Below are 13,060 nucleotides of genomic sequence, written 5' to 3' on the forward strand. Positions count from 1 at the left end.
TTTCACCATTGAGTATGATGTTAGCTGTGGGTTTGTCATATATGGCCTTTATTATATGTTGAAGTATGTTCCCTCTGTGCTCGCTTTCTGGAGAGTTTTTACCATAAATGGATGTTGAATCTTATCAAATCCTTTTTTCTGCATCTATTGAGATGATCATACAGTTTTTATTCTTCAATTTGTTAATGTGGTGTATCACATTGATTAATTTGAAGATACTGGAAAATCCTTGCAGCCCTGGGATAAATCCCACTTGATCATGGTATATGATCCTTTAATTGTATTGTTGGATATGGATTGCTAGTATTTTGTTGATGATTTTTGTATCTATATTCATCAGTGATATTGGCCTGTAACTTTCTTTTTTTGTGATATCTTTGTCTAGTTTTGTTATCACCATGATGCTGGCCTCATAGAATGAGTTCAGAAGTGTTTCTTCCTCTGTAGTTTTTTGGAATAGTTTCAAAAGAATAGGTGTTAACTCTTTTCTAAATGTTTGGTAGAATTCACCTGTGAAGCCATCTGGTCCTGGACTTTTGTTTGTTGGGAGTTTTAAAATTACTAATTCAATTTTATTACTGGTAATTGGTCTGTTCATATTTTCTCTTCCTTCCTGATTCAGTCTTGGGAGATTGTACCTTTCTAAGAATTTGTCCATTTTCTCTAGGTTGTCCATTTTATTGGCATGTAGTTGCTTGTAGTAGTCTTTTATGATCCTTTGTATTTCTGTGGTTCAGTTATAATGTCTCCTTTTTCACTTCTGATTTTATTGATTTGGGCCCTCTCTCCTTTTTTCTTGATAAGTCTGGCTAAAGGTTTATCATTTTTGTTTATCTTTTCAAAGAACGAGCTTTTAGTTTCATTGATCCTTTCTATTGATTTTTTAAGTCTCTATTTCATTTATTTTTTCTCTGATCTTTATGATCTTTTCCTTTTACTAATTTTGGGTTTTGTTTGTTCTTTTTTCTCTAGTTCCTCTAGGTGTAGGGTTAGGTTGTTTATTTGAGATTTTTCTTGTCTCCTGAGGTAAGCCTCTATCACTGTAAACTTCCCTCTTAGAACTGCTTTTGCTGCATCCCATAGGTTTTGGATTGTCGTGTTTTTGTTTTCATCTGTCTCTGGATGTTTTTTGATTTCCTCTTTGATTTCTTCAGTGATGTATTAGTTGTTTAGTAACATATTGTTTAGCCTCCACGTGTTTGTGTTTTTTGCAATTTTTTTTCTTGTAGTAGATTTCTAGTATCATCACGTTGTAGTGGGAGAAGATGCTCATTATGATTTCAATCTTCTTAAATTTACTGAGGCTTCTTTTGTGGTTTAGCATGTCATCTCTCCTGGAGAATGTTCCATGTACAGTTAAAAATAATGTATATTCTGCTGCTTTTGGATAGAAGGCTCTCTATATATCAATTAAGTCCATTTGGACTAATGTGTTTTTTAAGGCCTGTTTTTCCTTATTGATTTTCTATCTGGATGATCTGTCCATTGACATAAGTGTGGTGTTAAGTTCCCCTACTATTATTGTATTATTGTCCATTTTTCCTTTTATGCCTGTTAATTGCCTTGTATATTTAGGTGCACCTATGTTGGGTGCACATATATTTACAAATATTATAACTTCTTGGATTGATATCTTGATCATTATGTAGTGTCCTTCTTCGTCTCTTGTAACGGTCTTTATTTTGAAGTCTATTTTGTTTGATATAAGTATTGTTTCTCTGGCTTTCTTTTGATTTCCATTTTCATGGAATACCTTTTTTCCATCCCCTCATGTTCAGTCTGTATGTGTCTAGATCTGAAGTGAGTCTCTTGTAGACAGAATATATACAGATCTTGTTTTTGTATCCTTTCAGCCACTCTATGCCTTTTTGTTGGAGCATTTAGTCTGTTTACATTTAGGTATTATGTATGTATATATATATGCAATTGTTTTAAATTGCTCATCTCTTAATTTCAAGTGCATTTTTTAAACTCTGCATTTGTATGGCACTCATCTCATGATCACTGTTTTTGATATCATATTTTACATCTAATTGTTTTGTGTATCCTTTAACTGCTTGTTGTGGATATAGATGATTTTCCTACTTTTGTCTTTTAACCTCCCTACTAGCTTTGTGTGTGGATGATTTCCTATCTTTAGTGCCTTTACTGATGAGCTTTTTTATTTCATAATTTTCTTGTTTCTAGTTGTGGATTTTTTCTTTTTCACCTAGAGAAATTCCTATGTAACATCTGTTGTAAAGCTGGTTTCATGGTGCTGAACTCTTTTAGCTTTTGGTTGTCTGTAAAGCTTTTGATTTCTCCATCAAACCTGGATGAGAGACTTGCTGGGTAGAGTATTCTTGGTTGTAGGTTTTTCCCTTTCATCACTTTAAATATATTATGCTGCTCCCTTCTGGCCTGCAGAATTCATGCTGAAAAATCAGCTGATAGCCACATGGGAGTTCCCTTGTATGTTATTTGTTGCTTTTCCCTTGTTGCTTTTTAATATTCTTTCTTTATCTTTTATTTTTTTCATTTTAGTTACAATGTGTCTTGGTATATTCCTTTTTGGGTTAATCCTGTATGGACTCTCTGCACTTCCTGGACTTGGGTGACTGTTTTCTTTTCCATGTTAGGGAAGTTTTCAGCTATTATGTCTTCAAATATTTTCTCAGGCCCTTTCTCGCTCTCTCTTCTCCTTCTGGGACCACTATATTGCAAATATTGTGCACTTGATGTTATCGCAGAGGTCTCATTTCTTTTCATTCTTTTTTTTTTTTTCAGTTCAGCAGTAGTGATTTCCAATATTCTATCTTCCAATACTGATCTGTTCCTCTATATTATTTAGTCTACTATTGAATCCTTCCAGTGTATTTTTTTCATTTCAGTTATTGTATTCTTAATCTCTGTTTGGTTGTTCTTTATGTTTTCTAACTCTTTAAAAACTTCTTACTTCTCACTCTGTGCATTCATTCTTCTCCTGAGTTCTTTGATCATCTCTATGACCATTACTCTGAACTCTTTCTTGGGTAGATTATCTCCACTTCACTTAATTCTTCTTCTAGGGTTTTGTCTTTTTCCTTCATCTGGAAAATGTTCCTCTGACCCCTCATTTTGTCTAAGCTGCTATTTATACTTTTATGTGTGTGGTAGGTTAGTTACGTTTCTTGACCTTGGAGAAGCAAACTTCTGTAGGAAACAACCTATCTGTCTCAGCAGGACACTCCCCTCTTGTCACCCAAGCTATATGCTCTGGGGGTTTCCCCTAAAAGGGCTGCATGGGTCCTTCTGCTGTGGCAGGCTGATTATGTGGGCAATCTGGTAGGCTTAGCTGGCCCCTAGTCTGGTTGGTTGCCAGACTCTGCCTTGTGCAGATGCAGCTGGCTGCCATTAAGCAGGGCCTGGTCATGAGGCAGCTAGCTGCAGAACCCTGGGGGACTCTGGGGCTAGGGCTGGCTCACGGTGGGCAGAGTCAGGGTCCTGAAGACTCCAGAGCTGTTGCCTGTCTGCTGGCAAGTGAAACCAGGTCCTGAGGTTAGTGCCAGACTACTGGCAAGCAGAGTTGGTTCCTGGAGTCTGGCTGCAAAGCCCAGGGATCCCAGAGCTCATTTCACATCATTGGTGAGTGGGAAAGGGGTGGTTCCCAGGGGATTTGGGGTGACCCAAAGCTTGTGTTTGCCTGCTAGTGGGCAGAGCCAGGGCCCAGCTGGCTCCAGGGTAGGGTCTGGCTTACTGTGGGTGGACTTGGTCTGCAGACTGTGGGATCATAGTTTTCTTGCTTCTGGTATCAGCCCCCCTGGTGGATGAGGCTTGTCTAGAGGCTAGTGCAGGCTTCCTGGAGAGAAGGCCTGGTGCTTGCCCACTGGTGAGTGGAGCTAGTTCTTGGCCCTCTGGTGGGCAGGGCCATGTCAGGGCATGTCTAGAGGCAGAGGTTGGCTCAGGAAGTGTTTAGGCAGTCTGTCTGCTAATGAGTGGGGCTGTGTCTCTTAGCTGCTTGGCCTGAGACATCCTAGCACTGGTGCCCACAGGCTGTTGGGTGGGACCTCGGCTTTCCACTAATGAGCCAGGATGGCAGCTGCCAGATGCAGTGTTCACACGGTAGAATGTTCCCAAGTATGGCTGACACCAGTATCTATGTTCCTAGGGTGAGCTGCAGCTGCCCCCTGCCTCTCCAGGAGACTCTCCAAGACCAGCAGGTAGGTCTGGTCTAGGCTTCTATCAAATTACTTCTTTTGCCCTGGGTCTTGATGCATGTGAGATTTTGTGTGTATGCTTTAAGAGTGAAGTCTCTATTTCCTCCAGTCCTGTGGGACTCCTGAAATTAAGCCCTATGGTCTTCAAAGCCAAGTGCTGTGGGGGCTCACCTTCCCAGTGCAGGACCCCTGGGCTGGGGAGCCTGATGTGGGGCTCAGAACTTTCACTCCTGTAGGAGAACCTCTGCAATATAATTATTCTCCAGCTTGTGGGTCGCAAACTGGGGTATGGGATTTGATTATATCACAAGTCCAGCACTCCCACCCAACTTGCTGTGGTTCCTTCTTTATGTCTTAAGTTGTAGAAGAGCTTCTCTGGTAGATTTGTCTTTTTCACTGATGGTTGTTCTGCAGATAGTTGTGATTTTGATGTGTTTGTGAGAAGAGGTGAGCTCAGGGTGTTTCTACTCTGCCATCTTGGCTGCTCTCCTCTAGTCTAGCTATTTCCTTTTTTTTAGGATTTTTTGGCCCATCTCTGTTTCTGAGAAAGATTGGTGGGTAATTTTTCTTTGCTATAATGTCCTTATTAGGTTTGGGGATTAAGGTTATGTGATCTCATAACCTAATGCAAAATGGGAAATATTTCTTCATCTATTTTCTGAAAGAGTTTATTTGTGATTAGTGTTATTTCTTCTTTAAATGCTTGGTATATTCACCAAGGAAGCTATCTGGGTTTGGAATTTGTATTGTAGGAAGGTTTTTAACTACAGAATTTATTTCTTTAGTAAACATGATTGATGCTTTTTATATTTTCTTTTTTTTACCTTGTGTCAATTTTGTAAAGTTTTATTTTTCTAGGAATTTGCTGTTTAATTAAAATTTTCAAGTTCACTGTCACATCATTTATAATATTCTTTTATGTACTATCTTTCTAATATGTGGGATCTGTAACGATGCTCTTATTTGTTCCTGGTATCAATATTTTGTGTCTTTTCTACTTTTATTCTAGATCAGTTTTGCTAGGGGCTCATAAATGTGAATTTTTTAATATACTTTTTAGTATATTTGTTTTCAACTTCATTAATCTCTGTTGCTATCTTTATCATTTCCTCTCCTCTACTTTCTCTGCATTTAATTTGCTATTTTCTAACTACTTGATCTGGATACTTAGATAATTGATTTATGGTGTTTATTTTTTTCTTATACATACATGTATTTGGAGCTATAGAGTTTTCTCTGACTATGGACTAAGCAATACCCCAGAAGTATTGATATATGGTTTTTATAATTCCTTTCAAAATACTTCCTAATTTTGATTGTAATTTCCTTTCTGATCTATTAATATACTACTGATAATTATATTGCTTAATTTGCAAACCCTTGAGGACTTTTCTAGTTTTCATTCTGTAATTCACATCTAGCTATCTCCACTGCAGTCAGAGACACACATCCTATGTGATTTAAATTTTCTGAAATTAAATTGTTGAGACTTGCTTTATGGCCAAGTGTATTTTCTTTGTGTCTAGTAAAAATTTTTTTCTTAATAGTTATTTTGTCTGATATTAGTATAGCCACTCTAGCAGTGTTTGGCTAATATTTACATGGTATATCTTTTCCTATCCTTTTATTTTCAACCTAATAAATCTTTGAATCTAAAATTTGTCTCTTGTACACAGCATTGAGCTGGATCATTTTTAAAAAATCCATTATGCCAATCTCTGCCTTTAGTTTGGCACGTTTAGTCTATTTATATTTGATGTAATTACTGACAAGGTAGGATTAATGCCTGAAATTTTTCTATTTGTTTTCTACATATCTTGTATCTTTTTTTCTACTAATTTGCAATTACTGATGCCTTTTGCATTAAATATTTTATAGTGCACTGTCTTAATTCCCTTCTTACTTTTTTACTCTGCTTTTTAAAGTTATTTCTTAGTGGTTTCCCTGAGTATTAGAATTAACATCTTAATTTAAAGCAATCTAGTTTGGATTAATACCAACTTCATTTCAATCTTATACAAAAACTGCTCTAATATAGCTACATACCCTCCCCCCGCTTAGTGCTATTATTGTCATACAAATTACATTTTTATACATTAGAAGCCCATTTACATAGTTTTATAATTATTGTCTTATGTGGTTGTCTCAAATAAGAAAGGAGTAGTAAATCAACTATACTTCAATAAAATTTTAAGAAATATATTAATTATATTTGTAATGATTTTAAAAAGTCAGAAAGGAGTACAAAAAAATTACAAACAAAAATACATTTATACTGTCTTTTATATTTACCTATGTAGTTACTTTCACTAGTACTCTTTATTTTTTGTGTATATTCAAGTTATTGTCAGGTGTTCTTCCATTTCAGCCTGAAGAGACTTCCTTTAGTATTTCTTATAGGGCAGGTCTACTGGTGATGAATTCTCTGAGAATGTCTAATTTTTTGAAGTATAGTTTTGCTGAATATAGAATTCTTTTTTAAAAAATTAATTAATTGATTGATTTTTGGCTGCATTGGGTCTTTGTTGCTGTGCGTGGGCTTTCGCTAGTTATGGTGAGCGGAGGCTACTCTTCATTGTGGTGGCTTCTCTTGTTGCAGAGCATGGGTTCTAGGCGCACAGGCTTCAGTAGTTGTGGTACGTAGGCTCAGCAGTTTTGGCTCAGGGGCTCTAGAACGCAGGCTCAGTAGTTGTGGCACACTGGCCCAGTTGCTCCGTGGCATGTGGGATCTTCCCAGACCAGGGCTCGAACCCCTGTCCCCTGCATTGGCAGGCGGATTCCTAACCACTGCACCACCAGGGAAGTCACTGCAGGCAGATTCTTAATGACTGAGCCACCAGGGAAGTCCCTGGATATAGAATTCTTGATTGATCGTCTCCCTCCACCCCCAGCATATTGGATACGTCATTGCACTGCCTTCTGGCCTCCATGGATTCTGATAAGCCAGCTGTTCATCGTTTTGTGAATCTCTTGTGTGTAATGAGTTTTTTTTTTTTCTTGCTATTTTCAAGATTCTCTGTCTTTTGAAAATTTGGCTGTGATGTGTCTAGATGTGGATTCTTTTGAGCTTAACTCTTACTTAGAGTTAGTGATTTTCTTTGATACATAGATTTTTAAAATCAAATTTGGGAAGTTTTTTGGTCATAATTTCTTCAAATATTCTTTCTGTCCCTTTTTCTCTCCCTCCCCCCTTCTGTGGGTCTCATTATGTGTATGTTGATATGCTTGATTGTGTCCACAGGTCACTGACACTCCATTAATTTTTCTTCATTCTTGTTTTCTTTCTGTTCCTCAGGCTGGATAATCTTATTGAACTATCTATAAGTATGTTTGTTCTTTCTTTTAGCAACTCACATCTGCTGTCGAACCCCTCTAGTGAATTTTTCCTTTCGGTTATACTTTTCACGTCCAGATCTCTATTTAAAAAAATGTTTTTTCTTTTTAGTGATATTTTCTATTTAGCAAGACATTATTTTCATACTTTCCTTTAATTCTTTAGGTATGGTTTCCTTTAATTCTTTGAACATACTTATGATAGCTTGTTTAAAGACTTTATATGGTAAGTTCAGCATCTGGACTTCCTCAGGGACAGTAACTTCTGACTGCTTTTTCCCCTGTCTATGGGCCATACTTTCCTGTTTCTTTGCATGACTCATAGATTTTTGTTGAAAACTAAACATTTAAAATAACGTAATGTAAACATCAGATTTCTCTTCTTTTCCAGGGTTTGTTGTTTCTGCTGATTGCTTCCTTAGTGACTTTTCTGAACTAATTCTGTATTCTTTGTCATGTGTGGGCATTGAAATCTCTGTTCTATTAGCCTAGTGCTCAGCTAGTGATCTGAGAGATTTTCTTACATTCTTGGACCCCACCCCCACCCCAAATCTCCCTATCTTTGCAAAGGGGCTCTGTGTGTTTGTGTTGGGGCACACCTTCAACACTCAGCCAAAGCCTCCAGATCAGCCCAAGGTGAGAGATTAGTATCTTCTCAGGCCCTAATCTTCTTAGCCCTGCACATGCACATGGCCTTCTAGATCCACAGAAATATGCTGGAGTTTTTCAAAGCCCCTGATGGACATCTAACTCTCCAGATTTTCCTTTTACATTTTTGGACAAGCTTTTTGTTTGCCCTTTCTGGTATTACCTCCTCAGGAAGCTATGACGTTAAACAGTTGCTGTTGATTGCTTTTGACAAAGGCCCTGAGGATAGGGTTTTTCTTACTGAATGATCTATGAGTCAGGTCAAATAAGACAAGCTTTACAGTGGGGCTTTTTCAGAAAACTGTCAAGTCAAAGAGTTACAAATCTCGGGTGGGCTTTGTTGGGAGCTTCAAACCTGTTCTAACCTCTCCAGTGGTTACTAGGCTACTGGTTTTAACAGCTATCATGGCTGTGAGTCTTCTGGTTTCCAAACCAATCATGGAGCTGGGGAGACAGCATGAGAATAGGACAAGTTAAAATGCTACACAATTCATTCCTCTTTCTAATATTCAGACTTTTTCCTTATATAAAAACTCCTTTATTGCTGAAAGCTGGTGGTTTCTTAAGTTCTGAAAAAGTGTGTTTTTTTGGGTTTTTTACATTTTTCCTCAGTGTCTTTATTGCTGTTTTGGAGGAGTGGATTTTTTGGAGATCCTCACTCCACTGTTTTGAAAGGGCTTCTTTCTATCTTATATTTTAATTCCACATATACTTTAAACACCAAGAGACATAATTATTATCTTATTTGATCTGTTTTCGTTTAGAGTTAATGCTACACTTACCCTTCTACTGTTCATCATTCATCTACTCTTCATCTACTGTTCATCATTCCTTCTTGCATTACTGCACCTCCATCTTTAATAATTTTCCTTCTGTTTAAAAAAACTCCTTTAGTGTTTCTTTTATTCCCATATGCTAGAAATGCATGCTCTAAGTTTTTGTTCGACTGAAAGTATTTTCATTTTACCTTCATTTTGGAAAGATATTTTCATTGAGAATAGAATTCTAGGGTGGCAGTGATTTCGTTTGTGCTCCATAAAGATTCAATTGGATTGTCCTCTAGGCTACCACAATTTCTGCTGAAAAATTGCCAGTCCTGTTGTTCTTTTGAAAGTAATGTGTCTTTTATCCTCTGGCTGCTTTTAAGAGTTTCCTTTGTCCTTGATTTTCAGCAGTTTTAATATGGTGTAATTAAATGTGTTTTTCTTTATGTTTATTCTTCATGGCATTCATAGAGCTTCTTGGATCTATGACATGGTATCTTTTATCACTCAGCCATTTTCTCTTCAAATACTGCTGCTTTCCCTCTCTATCTTTTTGTCTCATTCTGAAATTCCAATTTTATATACGTTTGGCCTTTTTACCATATCCCTTAAATTTTTTTTTTTTTTTTTGGCGTATGCGGGCCTCTCACTGTTGTGGCCTCTCCCATTGCGGAGCACAGGCTCTGGACGCGCAGGCTCAGCAGCCATGGCTCACGGGTCCAGCCGCTCCACAGCATGTGGGACCTTCCCGGACCGGGGCACGAACCCGTGTCCCCTGCATCGGCAGGCGGACTCTCAACCACTGCACCACCAGGGAAGACCCCATATCGCTTAAATTTTTACTGGATGCTAGGCATTGTGTATAAAAATATTGTATAGATAATTTGAGGCTCTCATGGTATTAGTTTCCTTCAGAGAGGATTTACGTTTGCCTCTAGCAGTTAGTTTGAATAAATGCAGATTACCTTAATCCAGTCTGAGTCTGAGTTGGTTTGAAAGTGAGTTTTAGTCTTTTGAAGAATCAGGCTATTTCCATTTCACCTTTATTCCTAGGGTGTGGCTCTTCTGGGATGCTAATTGGAGCCCAATACTGCTTATGAATCGGTAAAGAGCCAAGGGGACGCTCCTGTGAGCCTCTTAGCCCTATGGCACTAGTTAGCCCTATGGTTAATGCCTCAAAGTGGAGCTGGGCATAATGCCGGGCTCACTTCAATGCACGCTCTTTTCTCAGGCTCTCTTTTTTTTAAAAAAAACATCTTTATTGGAGTATAATTGCTTTACAACGTTGGGTTAGTTTCTGCTGTATAACAAAGTGAATCAGCTATACCTCTACATCTATTCTCATATCTCCTCCCTCTTGCGTCTCCCTCCCACCCTCCCAATCCCACCCCTTTAGGTGGTCACAAAGCACAGAGCTGATCTCCCTGTGCTATGCGGCTGCTTCCCACTAGCTATCTATTTTACATTTGGTAGTATATATTAGTCTATGCCACTCTCTCACTTCATCCCAGCTTACGCTTCCCCATCCCCGTGTCCTCAGGTCCATTCTCTACATCTGCATCTTTATTCCTGTTCTGCCTCTAGGTTCTTCATAACCATTTTTTTTTTTTTAGATTCCATATTTATGTGTTAGCATACGGTATTTATTTTTCTCTTTCTGACTTACTTCAGTTTGTATGACAGATTCTAGGTCCATCCACCTCGCTACAAATAACTCAATTTCGTTTCTTTTTATGGCTGAGTAATATTCCATTGTATATATGTACAAAAATATGGAATGCTTCATGAATTTGCGTGTCATCCTTGCACAGGGGCCATGCTAATCTTCTTTGTATCATTTCAATTTTAGTATATGTGCTGTCAAAGCGAGCACTTTCAGGCTCTTTAAGTCCTAACTGTCTTCAGACAACAACAAAAATGTTTAAGTAAACTTTTTATTTTGAAATAATTTTTTAATTACAAAAGTTTGCAAAATAGTATAGAGTTCCCATGTATCCTTCATCCAGTTTCCCCTGTTGATTACATCTTGCCTAACCTTTTTACATTTGTCAAAACCAATAAGTTAACATTGAAATAATGCTATTAAGTGATCTACAGACTTTATTCAGATTTCTTCAGGTTTTTCAGGATGTCCTTTCTCTGCTCTAATACCCAATCCAGGGTACTGCATTGTGTTTAGTTGTCATGTCTGTAACACCGTCTGTAACCATTTTATCAGTCTTTATTATTTGTTTTTCACAACCTTGATAGTTTTGAAGAGTACTAGTCAGGCATTTTGTAAAGGATCTCTCAGTTTGGGTTTGTCTGGTGTTTTCTCATGAATAGACCACAAAGTACCATTCTCATTACATCATATCAGGGGGTACGTGTTATGAACTAAATGCTTGTATCACCCCCCGCCCCCCCCACCAAATTCATGTGTTGAAGCCCTAACCGCCAATGTGATGGTATTTGGAGGTGAGGCCTTTGGGAGGGAATTAGGTTTAGATGAGGGAGGTGCCCTTATGATGAGATTAGTGCCTATGTAAGACTAAACAACAGAGAGCTTGTTTCCTCACCCTCTCTCTACCATGTGAGAACAAATTGAGAAGGTGGTCGTCTGCAAGCTAGGAAGAGAGCTCTCACCAGGAACTGCATCTGCCATCACCTTGATCTTGGACTTCCAGCCTCCAGAACTGTGAGAAATAAATGTCTGTTTAAGCCACACAGTCTGTGTTTCTGTTTTTGTACAACAGCCTGAATTAAGACAGTACATGATGTCAACGTGATTATTACTGGTGATGTTAACTGTGATCATTTAGTTAAAGTAGTGTCTGTCAGATTTCTCCACTGTAAGGTTAGTGTTTTTCCCTTTCTGTACTATATTCGTTGGAAGTGGGTCTCTAAGAACAGCCCACACTCATGGAGCATTAAGGTCCACATTCATGGAGAATTAGGGAAAAGTGTTTACTTGCCTAACTTGAAATTCTTCTGTATGGAAGATTTGTCCCCCGAACAGATTTTTACTTTTGTTTTGATTAAACCAGTGTTTCCATTTCTTCTCAGTGAAAGCTAATTTGTTGTGGCTGCTTCTTAAGTCTGCTGCATTTCTTAAAAAAAAAAAAGTACATATATATATATAGAGAGAGAGAGATAGAGAGAGAGAGAGAGAGGAAGAGAGAGAGAGAGAAAATGATTAACAGTGATTATCTCTGACATCTGTGACAAATGGGATTATATATATACATGTATTTGGGAGGGTTCCATTTTCTACAGTCCTGTACCATTTGCATATTTTATAATAAGCATGTATTTTATTTTATAATCAGTAAAAAAAACAATGATACTTTCTCCATTTTGTAAAAATAGCAGAAAAAAACATTTTTGTTCCAATGATCTATGACTATGTCTCAGTGAAGGGAAAAATCGAGTTTACCATCTGGATTATTTAGCCCTCCGAATTACATCTTTTCCTATAAATTGCATTTTTGGATGTTTGAGGCACAGGGAGCTGCACTCTTGGGTTAGTATGCATGATGCCAAAAAACTGGGGGTCTGTTGTTCCAATTCTGGACCCACTCTTTCTGGCTGAGTGATCTTGACCAATACCTATTTCTCTATGCCTCTGTTTTCTTGTGAGAAAGTGGAGGTAATCATTATACCCACCCCAGGGGTTGTTGTGAGGAATAAACGAGATAATGAATGTGTAATACTTTGTATAGTGCCTCACCCACAGAATGCTTAACTCATGTTAACTATGATTATTATTAGGGGCCAAGTGTAGGCTCAGAGGGGAGTCAGTCTTGAGCTTAGTCATTCTGGATCCTTCTCTTTACTGTATCTCCCTTTAGAATCCTGCTTATTGTCATGGTTCTTTCAGATCTAATTTTCTCTATAATTTGGGTTGCTAAGCAATAGTGCGATTTTCCCCATTGGCCAAGCTTTATAAATATGTAAGTGAAATAACGGAGCCAGGAACAGGTCCAGGTCTAGGGGCTTGCTTTGCACTCTTTGTTCTGTAACAGTGGAGTTTTTTCTTCTTTTTAATCAAATAAACAAGCAGCCAACGCACTTCAGTCTCACCATTATCTCTCCTAGTCGGGAATTAGGTCCGATCCCCCAAGGGCCTGGAGCTGAGCCCAGTAGCTGGAGGTGTCAGGC

The 13,060-nt window shown here is 38.1% G+C and overlaps 1 non-coding gene across 1 annotated transcript; it reads right to left on the minus strand.

Moving 5' to 3' along the window:
• Window positions 1–10,686: 10,686 nt before the first annotated feature.
• Window positions 10,687–10,793, minus strand: LOC132510547 (U6 spliceosomal RNA). The gene has a single exon (XR_009537350.1). It is a non-coding gene; the product is annotated as a U6 spliceosomal RNA (small nuclear RNA).
• Between the last annotated feature and the right edge of the window lie 2,267 nt (window positions 10,794–13,060).

This window comes from Lagenorhynchus albirostris, chromosome 19 (genome assembly GCF_949774975.1).
Source record: "Lagenorhynchus albirostris chromosome 19, mLagAlb1.1, whole genome shotgun sequence".
Lineage (NCBI taxonomy): Eukaryota > Metazoa > Chordata > Mammalia > Artiodactyla > Delphinidae > Lagenorhynchus > Lagenorhynchus albirostris.